This window comes from Bubalus bubalis, chromosome 22 (genome assembly GCF_019923935.1).
Source record: "Bubalus bubalis isolate 160015118507 breed Murrah chromosome 22, NDDB_SH_1, whole genome shotgun sequence".
Classification (NCBI taxonomy): domain Eukaryota; kingdom Metazoa; phylum Chordata; class Mammalia; order Artiodactyla; family Bovidae; genus Bubalus; species Bubalus bubalis.
The window spans coordinates 23,018,040-23,030,358 of NC_059178.1; the positions used below are offsets into that span (position 1 = coordinate 23,018,040).

Below are 12,319 nucleotides of genomic sequence, written 5' to 3' on the forward strand. Positions count from 1 at the left end.
ACTGCGAGGGTTGTTGGCATTTTACTAGGACAACTGAAGATGAGGAACAGTCAGCCTAAAGGACTGAAGGGCATGGAGATATTTTTAAACACCACATGCTTTCATGAAAGGTGGTCTGAGATCATGGACAGGGGTGCATGCCTGTTAGAGCAGCCGCATCTGCCAGGTTTGGTCAAGCCTCAGTGTTCTCCCAGTCCTCCTGCTGGAGGGCAACGTCCTGGTGGGTTCACTAGACAGACTCTCCATCATCTCTTCCTGGAGTCTTGTTGATGAGGCTGTCATACAGCTGGTAAATGCTGCCTTTGCCTTGGCCATCAGGCTGGAGTTATCACTCATCAGGTAGCAGGGTACCAGTGCATACCACGGAGTCAGCATGCTGTTGATGCTCCTGGATGGATGGAGGTTCGTGGGGAATCCTGTCTCTACAGTTTGGGATGAAGTCACACACATACTTTGCCTAAAGTGAGCTGTGTCCCTTTTCTCCGGACCACGGCTAGAATTCTGGATAGCTTCTTGGCCTTTAGTGATGTATCTTCCCTGCGTGCATGCGTGCTCAGTCACTCCAGTTGTGTCCAATTCTTTGTGAACTATGACTGTAGCCTTCCAGGTTCCTCTGTCTATGAGATTCCCCAGGCAAGAATACTGGAGTGAGTTGTCATTTCCTTCTCCAGGAGATCTTCCTGACCCAGGGATCAAATCCACATCTCCTGCATTGCAGGTGGATTCTTTACCCCCTGAGCCACCTGGGAAGCCTGTATCTTCCCTACAAGAGAGCAATCTCAGGAAGCCCATTGTAGGGTAAGCCTCTCTTAGTGGGAGAGACCAGAAAGAACTAAGGGCTGGAGTCATGGCCTGAGGTCATCCTTGCCCCATGTTTCCTGGATTATTTCAGCATTTTCTGTATGAACATAGAAAATCTGGAATCTGAGTTCTCAGGCCAAATCTGCACTCACTCTGGGACTGTATGAAAGGCATTTCTTTGACCCAAGAACTACTTTTCTGTAACCCACTGAGGCAGCACCATGAGGGTTCTTACACAGACAAGAATATCAAATTCTCTGGGGGTAGAGTGGCTTTATTTTTGATAGCTGGAGGGATGTAGAGTGTTTATTAGTGTTTAATGAATATAATGCCATCAACTATAATGGCATCATCACCTTACCTTCTTTTCGCTTTCCTTCTCTTTTCCAGGTGGAAGAGCTCCTTATTTCCCAAAGAGAGTTATAATTCATAAGCATACTTTATATTATTGTTTTTACTCAGCAGGTATTAATATGTGATGGCTCAGTGGTAAAGACCATGCAGGAGACATAGGTTTGATCTCTGGGTCGGGAAGATCCCCTGGAGAAGGAAATGGCAACCCACTCCAGTATTCTTGCCTGGACAGAGGAGCTGGTGGGCTATAGTCCATGGGGTCACAAAAGAGTCAGATACTAAACAGCATTAGTATGTGATAGTGTCTTTTTATTTTGTGGAACCCTAAGTGCTTTTAAACATAAGCATTTTGGAAATAGTCCTTTGTGAGGAAACAGAACCGTCCAAGTGACAACTTAGTTCTTTATTCCATGTCCATTTATTCATTTAGCGAAAGTGTTCACTGCTTGCTTGCAATGTACCCAGTGAGGCACTGTGGGGAGACAGATGACTAGCAGCGGCTTTGGCATGATATTCACAAGGTAGAAAGAAGAGTGTTTATTACAGAGATACAAGCAAGTACTGACGAGCTAGCTCTGTGATGCTCCTGAATTTTTGTTTGGCCTTTCTTTTTCTCCACGTGTGTGCTAGGAAAAAAAAAAAAAAAATAGTAGAGAGCCTTGGTCAAGCCCAAAGAGTTTCATAATAATTGCTTCCCAGGTTAACTATTAAATTATGAAGCAGGATGGTTTTTACTCCAAATTTTGAATTCATGCAGTATTAGGATGAATAGTTAGGTACTTCTAACTTTTAAAACTAATATTTAGTATTTGAACATTTTCTCCCAAGAAAATAGACCTTCATACACTATTGCTGATTTTTTCCATCACTAGAAAGATCCAAGATTCATCAGTCAGGGAGAAAGCGGTTCGCTTTCAATTAAAAAAAAAAAATAGCAAAAATACTGCAATAAAATGAATGAAAATATGAAACCATCTGTATCTCCAGTGATAATGCCAATGCAGTGTATACTGTAAACAATACAATTTGTTCAAGTCCACTTTAAAGGAAAGTGGTTTAGTGTGGATATATAAAAAAGGAAAAAGAATCCTTTCTTTATTCACAGATCTCATATGCAACACACACCACCATATATGCACAGATGTTACATATATGTGTATATATCTCTCTAAACACTCTTGTGGCCCCCATAGGAAATTAACATAGGTCATCACCAAGCACAACCAGTATTTGAACTGTCACCTTTGTCTGTCACTTAAAAGACAGTTCAGGTCTTTGTTATCTCTGGTCCTTGGAACAATGCCATACTCACCTCCTGTCTGCCCATCCTTTCTAGTTTTTGCAGTGTTATCAGAATATTTTTCCTATGACATGACTCAAGTCACATTTTCTTCCTCAAAATTTCCCAAAGCTGCAAACCTAAAGAATGCAGGCCCATAAACTCCACAGAAACACAGGAACCATGGTTTTCCAACTGTCTCTAATACAGTCTGAAAAATGCCCCTCCCTTTTATTCTTTTCCATCAGGTTTATTACAGGACATTGAATATGGTTCCCTGCACTGTATAGCCCTCTCTTTCTATTGCCAACTTCCCTGTCCTGGAAACCCGGGGTTACCGACAGACCCGGTCCAGAAGCTCTGCCGCAGCCATTTAACTGTGCACCACTTATCTAGCACTCGATAGTAAACGCAGTACTTGTGTAAATCCATTTTTTCCCTCCCTGAATGAGTCGGTGAGCTCCCAGAAAGGTGACTAGGAGTATTTGGAGAAGCCCTTAAACATTTTAATAAATGTGCCTTGGTTACTTGGCTAGGGCTGTGATATTGCGAGACAAATAGGAATAATTTCTTTTGCCTGCAAACCACTCCCCACCCGCCCCAACCCCCGCCATTTCAGTGGGAAGCGTTATCAATTATGACTTCCCATTAGGCCGGGAAGACCACCTGTAACTGCAGCTTTAGGTTGGGGATGGGGAGACGGTGGGGAGCAGCAGGCTTCCTGAAAAACAGGAAACCTCCCTCAACCTCTAATTCAGATCTTCTCCATTAACTTAGTCTTTCTGGGACACCAACCCGGTGCAAAACACCGCCAATTTGATTTCTTTTTCTTTTTTCTTTCAAAAAGGTGGGTGGGGGGAACCTGCAGTCCCCAAGCCAGTAAATAACTCACCTGAAGGTCAGGTACGCCCTCCCCCCACTCTCCCGGGGGTGTCTGGGAGGGGTGGGGGTGGGGGCGGATAGAGAGCCCGGCAGTGATCGCTGTAGAAACCCGGAGGCTCAGGCGATTGGCAGCGGTCTGGGAGGCGTCCTCCCCAGCCCGACCCCGCGCCGGGATGAAGGCGGAGGCGGCGGCACGACAGCCCTGAAGTCCCCAGCGCCCCCTCCCCCGCGGCCGAGCCGGGCCGGGCGCGTCCCTGGGCGTGTGCCCCGCCGCAGCCCGCGGAGCCTCCCGAGTCTCCTGCCAGCGGGGCGGGGAGCGCGGCAAGCGCCCGCGTCTACGGCTGCCTCCCCACGCCCGAGCCTCCGCGCCGCGCCGAGGACGCGCGCCTCAGCCGGTCCCCCCGCCGCCGCCGCCGCCGCGCGCCCGGGCCCCCCGGCCCAGCCCAGGTAACTTTTCTGCCTGCGGGGCCGCGGGGGCCGCGGGGGCCGAGGGAGGCGCAGGGTCGCCGGGGGCACAGGGCTGGCCGGAGGCCGGGGGCAGGCGCGTGGCTGCGGCGCCGCTCAGCCGCGCGAACCGCGGGATCCGGGCACCCTTCCCGCTCGGCCCGCCGGGACCCCCGCAGGGACCCCCGACCCCAACAGCCTGGCCGAGCCGGGGTGCCGCGCCCGGGGACGTGCCCGCTTCGCTCGCCCTGCGCTGCAGCATCGCAGGGCGGGCGCGCGGCCCGAGCCCCGGCCTCCGGCCCGGGGGCCTCCCCCGGAACTCCGGCCGAGAGGGGCGGCTGGCCCCTGCTCGGTCAGTTTCCGAGCCCTCCCCCCGTCCCGGGCGCCATGTTTTGAGTTACCCCTCGGGGTGGGGTGGGGGCGGGGGCGACACTGCGGCGCCGCCCGGGGCGCGGGGAAGCCTGCGCGCGGCGGCGGAGGGTCTGCGCGGGGCTTGGCAGACGCGGGGCCGGTAAGGTGCGCTCGCACAAAAGCATCTGCGCTCCAAGCGGCCGCCGCTTTTATGTAACTTGTCCGCTTCGCCGAAGTGGGGCGGGCGGCGGCCCCCGGACGGCGGCGGAGGCTGCAGCGGGGTGGCCGGGGAGGGGGAGGAGGCAGCGTCCTCCTAACGGGGTGCGGAGTTGGGGTAGGGGATGCTCGGACACCTGCGGAGCCAGGGACCCGGGGGCGGCGCAGCTCACCTGGCGCCTGTGAGGCTGCACTGCCCCGGGAGGCGTGTGCGCGGGCGGCGCTGCGGCGGCTGGGGGCGGGGAGGCCGGGGCGCGGGGCTCGGGACTCCGGGAGTCGGGGTCTCCGCCAGTTCCGGGCGGGTGTTTCCCGGAGCCTGCCGCGGGGGCCCCCGCTGTCTGGGGTCTCCCTTCTTCTCTCGCCCTCGTTCCCCTCCTTCCCGCCCCCCTCCCCCAAACCAAGTTCACGGCTTCTGCAATGCGGTGGGTGTGGTTACCTAGTCTATTGCCCCTGTGGTCCTTCGCCGCGGGAGCGGTGTCTCCTCGGTTTTCAGATTTCCGGATCCCAAGTTGTCTAGGGCTTTTTTTCTCCTTCAGTCCCAGCCCAGGGTTAAAGTTGAGATGGTTGCAGAACACGTAGAAAGATAAAGAGAACATGTGTTGTTAATTACGCCTGGCGGCCGGCCTGAGAAATCCTGAGGGCCAGGCAGCCCTGTCATGCGTCGCTTGCATTTTCGTGTTTAACTTGGTGTTTCAGCTTTTTTTTTTTTTTTTAACCTCAGTCTGGCGGAATTGTTTTTGCAGATATCCCGCTCTTCCTTTTTTTTTTTTTTTTTGGGGGGGGGGTCCATTTTAGGGTCTCTGGGGCGGCCAGGTGTGTGTTGGAGTTTATCCTGGTAGCATTAACTTTCCTAGTAGAAGAGCCATCAGATCAACCAAGCACTAAAAACAGTCTTTTTGAATTTTACACTGATTTTTAATGTCTCAAACAAAAATGGTAAACCTCCATTTATGATCTGGGAACCCTAGACGCAGCAATTATACAGCAAATTGAGCAGAAAAGCCCTATTAAGGAAAAAGAGCGCATCGAGTTTGAGTAAACTCTGGGGAACGGGAGGTGATTCGTATCTTGGATCAAAAAGCTTTTTTAAAAAATGCACGTTAATTTTGGTATCAGACTTTCAAAACTTTAGTTGGAGTAACAAAGTCATTTCGAGAGGAAATAAATTCCATATTGAGAAGCCTGACTTTAATTTGTTAATTTCAGAAGGCATTGATGAAAATAAAATAGCTGAATACTAAATAGTCTCATTTGCATTATGATTTTCTAGTGGTTTAGAAAAGCAACATACCAGATGCACGAGTTACTGCACAGTTTATCGAGCTAATACACTTTAGGCAAATAATTTTGGCAGCGCAGAACGTGTTTTCTGAATGATTTCTCAGTAGCGGGAAGAGTGGCTGCTTTATTTAATGTGTAAACCCCTTGGAGCTGAAGGATTGAGAAGATGGAGGTCAAAGGTCAGTATCTCAGAGAGCTGTTTACATTTCATTTTTAAGTCATTTCTTCTGTACCAATGCGATTTAGGTTAAAAGCAGGTTTTGTCAATTCTTGTACAGTGCTTGGATTTGGGCCAACTTTGAATTGTGTTGAAATAGGAGACCTGGGATTTTTTTTTTTTAACTTGATCAGAAGCTATCTTGTCCATACCTTGGTCTTGAAACATTGGTCAAATGCATTAAGGGGCTGCCCAAGGAGAAGGGAGGCAACTGTTCATGAACCAAAAATGTTATGATGTCAGTATTTTGTGAATCCTTCCTTGATTTACAGTTTGTTGGGTTATTATGGCAGGGACATACTATCCTGTGTATTTAAGTTAGTGATTTTTTGAAAAAAAAAAAAAAAAAAAAAGCCTTAAAATTCACAAAATAGAATTCATGGCCTCTCCAGTAAAATAGAACTCCAAGAGTGAGCTGAAAAATAAAGACATGTTTCTTTTCCTTGAGAATTTGACTCTCATGGAGATTACTTAAGTCCTCGAGTTCCTTGGTCATCTTTCCTCCCCAGCCTCTTCTAAGGACCCAACCATTGTTTTCCTGTGAACGTCAGCTTTATCGTGAAATAGAGACTTACTATGGAAAACCATGACTCAGGTTTATCTCTGGCACCGCTTCCTTTAGAGAGATCTCTGATGGTATCACTGCAGCATCTCTTTCTTTCGGAAGGCTACACAGCTGCTAGCTTGTTGAGAATTCGTGGGGCACTCCTGGAGAGCTCTGCTCTCATTTGATTCCTCTTGGCTGCAGAGAATTGTGTGCTCAGAAGCAGGGACTGGAGCCGTGAAGTCACTGCCCTCCCCTGTCTGGTGTTGTGACATCACTATGGCTCAAAGGAAACAAGGGTGGGGCAGCAACACCAGACCGTCTGAAGCATCTTGCCGGCGTTAACTTTGCCTGATCCATGAATGAGGCTCTCCTTTCTCCAGTTGAACTGCACCATAAGGTATTGTTTGAAGCATGAGATACGGATGCAAGCCTGCATGGGAAAGTGTGTTTCATAGATTAAGGAAGCAGAGCGTTTGTGTGTGTGTGTGCAGTAGTAGAAATTATTGACTCTTCCTCCCATTAAGGAAAATATTGTTCGTTTTTTAGGAGGGCCATTGAAAAATCATGTTTAATTAACGAGTATATATTAATGCAGAGAATAGAGTCAGTATATTTCTTACTTCTTTTGTACCTAAGTGGCATTCTTGCTAAATTCTTGGTGTAAGTGGTTAGTCTTGTCTTTCAAAAGTGTGTGGAGTGGTGTCTGTCGAGATACAGTCTCTTTCTGGGTAGACAGTGTTCTATCTGATGTGTTTTCCAGTGATGTGTTTGCAATTGGCAATTAGAAAAAAAAAATGGGGAAAAGAAAGCAAGAGGTTTCACAAGTGTAGAAGATAACCTGCAGTGATTTGGAGTAATTGATTTCTGTGTAAGTTTTTGGTTTATGTGTAGACGATTTTATAATTTAGCACTTTTGAATTCTCCGAACTGAGCATTCTAGTGCAGAGATGATCCCAGACAGGCCGCACCCGACTTTGTGATAAATCAGTTTCCTGTTGTGATTCCTGATTTGAATGTGATGCGAGCATAAAGGAGACCCACAGAACAGCTGCAGCTTGGGGTCTTCTTGCCACCTCTTCAGTAAGATGACTGACCTTTTCTCATGTGAGGATATTATGTGCGTGGGACCTGTGAGCAGTTCTCATTTAACCGTGTCACTGTCCAGAACACATTGCCAACGCAAAAGGGAAGGAAAATTAAAAAAAAAAAAAGGAAGGATAGCTCAAATAGAGAAGTTGAAATTAAGTACCAGAACTGCAGCTCAATTCGTTGAAACGTCTTTGGTGTTGCATTTTTAGACTTAACCATGATTGGCTAAATTGCACACTTCACAATTGTAAGCTTCTATTAGCGCCAAACCCCTAATTCTTTGGTAATTTGCAGTACAGAGGAAAAAGCTGACAACTTAATTTTTAGATGGCTGACATTTTGATGCACTGTTCTTATAACCCTTCCTTACAGACTTTAAAAAAAAAAGCAAAAGCAGAAAGGTTTGTATTCAATCTAGAGAACAGTTGGGATACTTCCTCTGCCTCATGCACTGTTTTTTTCTCTCCACTTAAACTGAATGAGTGCCTGTTGTTTGGAGGGACTTATTTTCCTTTTGCTTGGAGTTTTATTCCCAGACCAGCACAGATCTAAACTCGTAGGATGTTGAGTAAATATTTATGGAATTGGATTAAGAAGTGAGGCCATATATGACTTATGCTTCACTATTAAAGAATAGTTGACAAGGCTTAAAAAGCATGGCCACTTCCTTAAAAATGAGAATGTTCAGACTCTTGTATGCAGCTGTTTCTAACCACACGGTCCTCTTCATAACAAGTTTGCTGCTCTGGCCACAGCTCAGATTAGGTAGGTTCTAGAGGTTTTGTCTGATCCAAGAAGAGAATACTGCAGGTACCGTGAGAAAAAAGGACGGCTTCTTTGAGAGAAGATGGGCAGGCAGCCTGCTTCCCTTCCTGCCATCTCTAATTGGTGTCATGGGGACATCAGTAGAGCAGATGTACTCAGAAGAAAGGGAGAGGGATCAGATGGAGGGAGACAAAAGCGGAATGAGGGCTGGGCCATCATATTGATCTTGATGTTGAACTAAGAAGAGAAAAACTATTTTCTCCTTAAAAATTTTTTTATTTTAATGTTTTTATTGGAATATAATTGCCCTAAGATGTTGTGTTAGTTTCTGCAGTGAAATGAATCAGCCATATGCATACATATATCCCCTCCCTTTTGAGTCTGCCTCCCACCCCACTCCCCCATCCCCACCCTTCTAGGTCATCACAGAGCCCTGAGCTGAGCTTCCTATGCTTTATAACAGCTTCCCATTAGCCATCTATGTAGATCTCTCTTCTTTGGTCATTTTTTATATATGTTGTATTTACATTCTCCAGTAGTGACTTTCTCTGTGTTTTAGTCAAGCTCCACATTTCATCCTTTCTCTAAAACAAACCTTTTTTTTTTTTTTTTTTTTCCACATTTGCACATCTCTGAAATTGGGATATGTCTTACAGTTGCTCTCAGCCATATGGCAGAGAGAAAGCTGGCAACTGAATTCATTGATAAAGATGCAGACATCAAAAATTGGAGATTGGGTGTCAGTTGATTGGAAGGAAATCTTGGAGACATAATGGAGCACGCATAAGAAATAGCACATCACCCATGAAGAAACATAGGTGGTATTTCCTGTGTAAAGGCATAGATCACGGTAACTGAATCAGCATGCAATTTGAGAAAGTTCGATTTTGACCTATAATAGAATTTTTTTGAGTACCTTGGCTAGTTTATTTTGTTTCTCTTTGTGCATGCAGAGAATATGTAATTAAGTGTAAAAGAGTTCTCTAAATATCTAGAAAATTAAAATTCGAACATATGAGTCACCACTTAATTGGCAGAGTGCTACGTATTGTGTTATTTCTTAGAATTAACAGTGTCATGAATTTTATGAGATAGGGTTTGTACTTGGCTATGCAAATTTTAAAAATGCTCTGTGATGTTCAGTGCTTATTCACATGCCCCCTTCTATGTATTTGGTAACTGAGGAGCATCCCTCTGTAGGAAAAATCTATTGAGTGGTCTTCATTTTCAAGTTTGGCTTTTCCATTTGGGTCCTTGAAAGATGGTTGGACTTTGACTAGTCATTGAGAATATATTCCAGGTAGAACACTCTGAAAGTTAGGAGGCCTCAAGGTGACTGGAATGTAGTCTTCACCCTGTGGAGTAATAAGAGATGAGTCTCAGGAGAGAGTGTGGGGCCTTACGGTGAATATGAGACTAAGGAACATTTTGCACTTTGCTAGGTACTAGGGAGCCATTGAAAGTAGTGGAGTAGGAAGGAAAGTGTTCATCTAGTGATCAATGTAGGGTGTATTGGAAGAACAGGAGTCTGGGGACAGATGACCTTTTGTTAAAGGAGTAATCCAAAAAATTTCAGAAATTGTATGTAATGCTAATTCCTCTCAGCGATTGATATTTTGGCAACTCATGACGTATTTTTCATGATCATATTTAGTTGAAGTTTAATTATTACTCTTGGACTGATTAGGGTGGAAAATGAAATGTTCAGAAGATGGAATGATTTTCATTCCTATTTATCCTTCCAGTTAAAACCTCTCTGTTATTTCAGGTATTAAGAATAATGCATACTCCCTGTAAAATATTTTCTAATAATATTGAAAGACAAGCAGAAGAAACTGCACTGTCTAGAGGCTACTGTTAATAATTGTGCTCAGTTGCTCAGTCGTGTGCTCCTCTTTGTGGCCCCATGAACTGTAGCCTGCCAGGCTCCTCTGTCCATGAAATTTTTCTGGCAAGAATGCTGGAGTGGGTTGACATTTCCTTTTCCAGAAGATCTTCCTAACCCAGGGACTGAACCCTCTTCTCTTGTATCTCCTGCATTGGCAGGAGGATTCTTTACCACCCACCCGAGAAGTGACTAAAACAACAACAATAACAATGTGTGTCTTGGAATCTGACAGCCCTGGGATGGGCTCCTAGGCTTGCTATGTGGTTGCTGTGTGACGTGGGTCAAGTCTCTTAACTTCTTGAGTCTATTTGATCACTTACAAAATGGCCATAATGTTTAGATCCCAAGGTTGCTGCTGCTACTGCTAAGTCACTTCAGTCGTGTCCGACTCTGTGTGACCCCATAGACGGCAGCCCACCAGGCTCCTCTGTCCCTGGGATTCTCCAGGCAAGAACACTGGAGTGGGTTGCCATTTCCTTCTCCAATGCATGAAAGTGAAAAGTGAAAGTGAAGTTGCTCAGTCGTGTCCGACTCCTAGCGACCCCATGGACTGCAGCCTTCCAGGCTCCTCCATCCATGGGATTTTCCAGGCAAGAGTACTGGAGCGGGGTGCCATCACCTTCTCTGAGATCCCTAGGTTATGAGGGTTAAATGATGCAGTACATGCAAAGCACTGCACGTAGTACCTGGTACATCACAAGTGTCTAGTTAATAGACACGGATTCCTGTCGTTGTTTAGCTGATGAGTCATGTCCGACTCTTTGCAACCCAATGGACTGTAGCCCGCCAGGCTCCTCTGTCCACAGGATTTCCCAGGCAAGAATACTGGAGTGGGTTGCCATTTCCTTCTCCAGGGGATCTGCCCAACCCAGGGCTCAAACCTGAGTCGCCCGCATTGCAGGCGAATTCTTCACCACTGAGCCACCAGGGAAGCCCTACTGGCTAGTGTCTTAATAAAGATAATACACTGGAAATAAATAGTCCTAGTGATTGTGAGAATGCTTAGCATGGAGGAAAGACCCTTGTCTGGGTTTCTCTATGGCTGATCCATCATTTACCACTTTTGTAGCCCTAGGAAATGAATATAAAATTTACAAGGTTAAGGAAGTAGGATTAAGGGTTAGTTTTCTTATCTGTTAAGTAGGGATGATAATCATGTAGTGTAATGGTCTGGAGTATGAAATGAATGTCTAATTGAAAATATGTGGCTTTTTAATACATCTTCAGTTGAGGTTAGTTTTCTCTCCTTACGATGAAAATAGAAAAATGGAGTGAAGTCAGTGAAGCAGAGATGCTTCTATGAGAAAATGTGATCTGCTGATCAAAATCAGGCTGAGTACTTTGGGTCTTACAGATATTTTCAAGATATTGTGAGATTCTTAACTTTCATATGGGGGCAACAAAACAAGGCATTGATTTAATAGGATCCGAAAATGAATTCGCTGATTCAGCAGACATGAATTTGAGCAAATTCGGGGAGATAGTGAAGGACAGAGGAGCCTGGTGGGCTACAGTCCATGGAGTTGCAAAGAGTTGGATACAACTGAGTGACTAAACAACAAAAGCAACAGCAAAGAAAAATGAACTCAAGAGGGAGCTTCCAGGGGACTTCCCTGGTGGTCCAGTGGCTAAGACTCAGCATTCCCAGTGCAGGGGCCCGGGTTTGATCCCTACTCAGGGAACTAGATCCCATATGCCACAACTAAGAGTTTGCATGCTGCAGCTAAAGATCCTGTATGCTGCGCTTAAGACCTGGCACAGCCAAATAAATAAATTAAAAAAAAAGAGGGAGCTTCCAGTCCTTGGACCTACAGTTGTGATGCAGCCTAAGGGTCTTCAGAAGCTTGTCTGATGCTATGGCCCAGTCTCAGTAGAGACCCAGCAGGTTGCCACCCCCAGCAGATAGCCTTTCAGTTCTCACTGTGCCTTCTGCAGGTGCCTTCAGACACCATCTTGGAGTCACCTCTGCTCTCCTGGATGCTGTATTTCAAGCTGGGGGACCAGCAATACGCAAATAGGATTTCAGATTGGGATGAATGTTCTGAAGCAGGACCAGGTCACAGTGTTGATGGGTGTAGAGGACTGCTTCAGATACTGTAACTTGGGGACGGTTAACATTTAGTTAAGTCCTTCCTTCTTGTTTGCACCCTTCCTTTGCAAGTGAGACATCAACCCTTAGGTGGTGATCAGTGCCAGGCAAGAATC

The 12,319-nt window shown here is 46.2% G+C and overlaps 1 protein-coding gene and 1 long non-coding RNA gene across 5 annotated transcripts in view; one reads left to right on the plus strand and one right to left on the minus strand.

Annotated features, from left to right (window-relative positions):
• Positions 1-1,447: 1,447 nt before the first annotated feature.
• On the minus strand, positions 1,448-5,250 carry LOC112581427. The gene is made up of 2 exons (XR_003105987.3): positions 4,764-5,250; positions 1,448-1,781 (listed from the first exon to the last, which is right to left on the minus strand). It is a non-coding gene; the product is annotated as an uncharacterized LOC112581427 (long non-coding RNA).
• The window catches only part of EPB41L3 (erythrocyte membrane protein band 4.1 like 3), a 145,959-nt gene continuing 137,052 nt past the window's right edge, over positions 3,413-12,319 (plus strand). Inside the window, exon 1 of one of the 4 annotated variants that reach the window (XM_044934714.2) lies at positions 3,413-3,763. The gene's annotated coding sequence lies outside the window, so the exon portion shown is untranslated. Of the gene's footprint in view, positions 3,764-4,216; positions 4,277-6,619; positions 6,770-12,319 lie in introns of those variants that run through there. The other 3 variants (XM_044934715.2, XM_044934716.2, XM_044934713.2) reach the window with 3 other exon arrangements.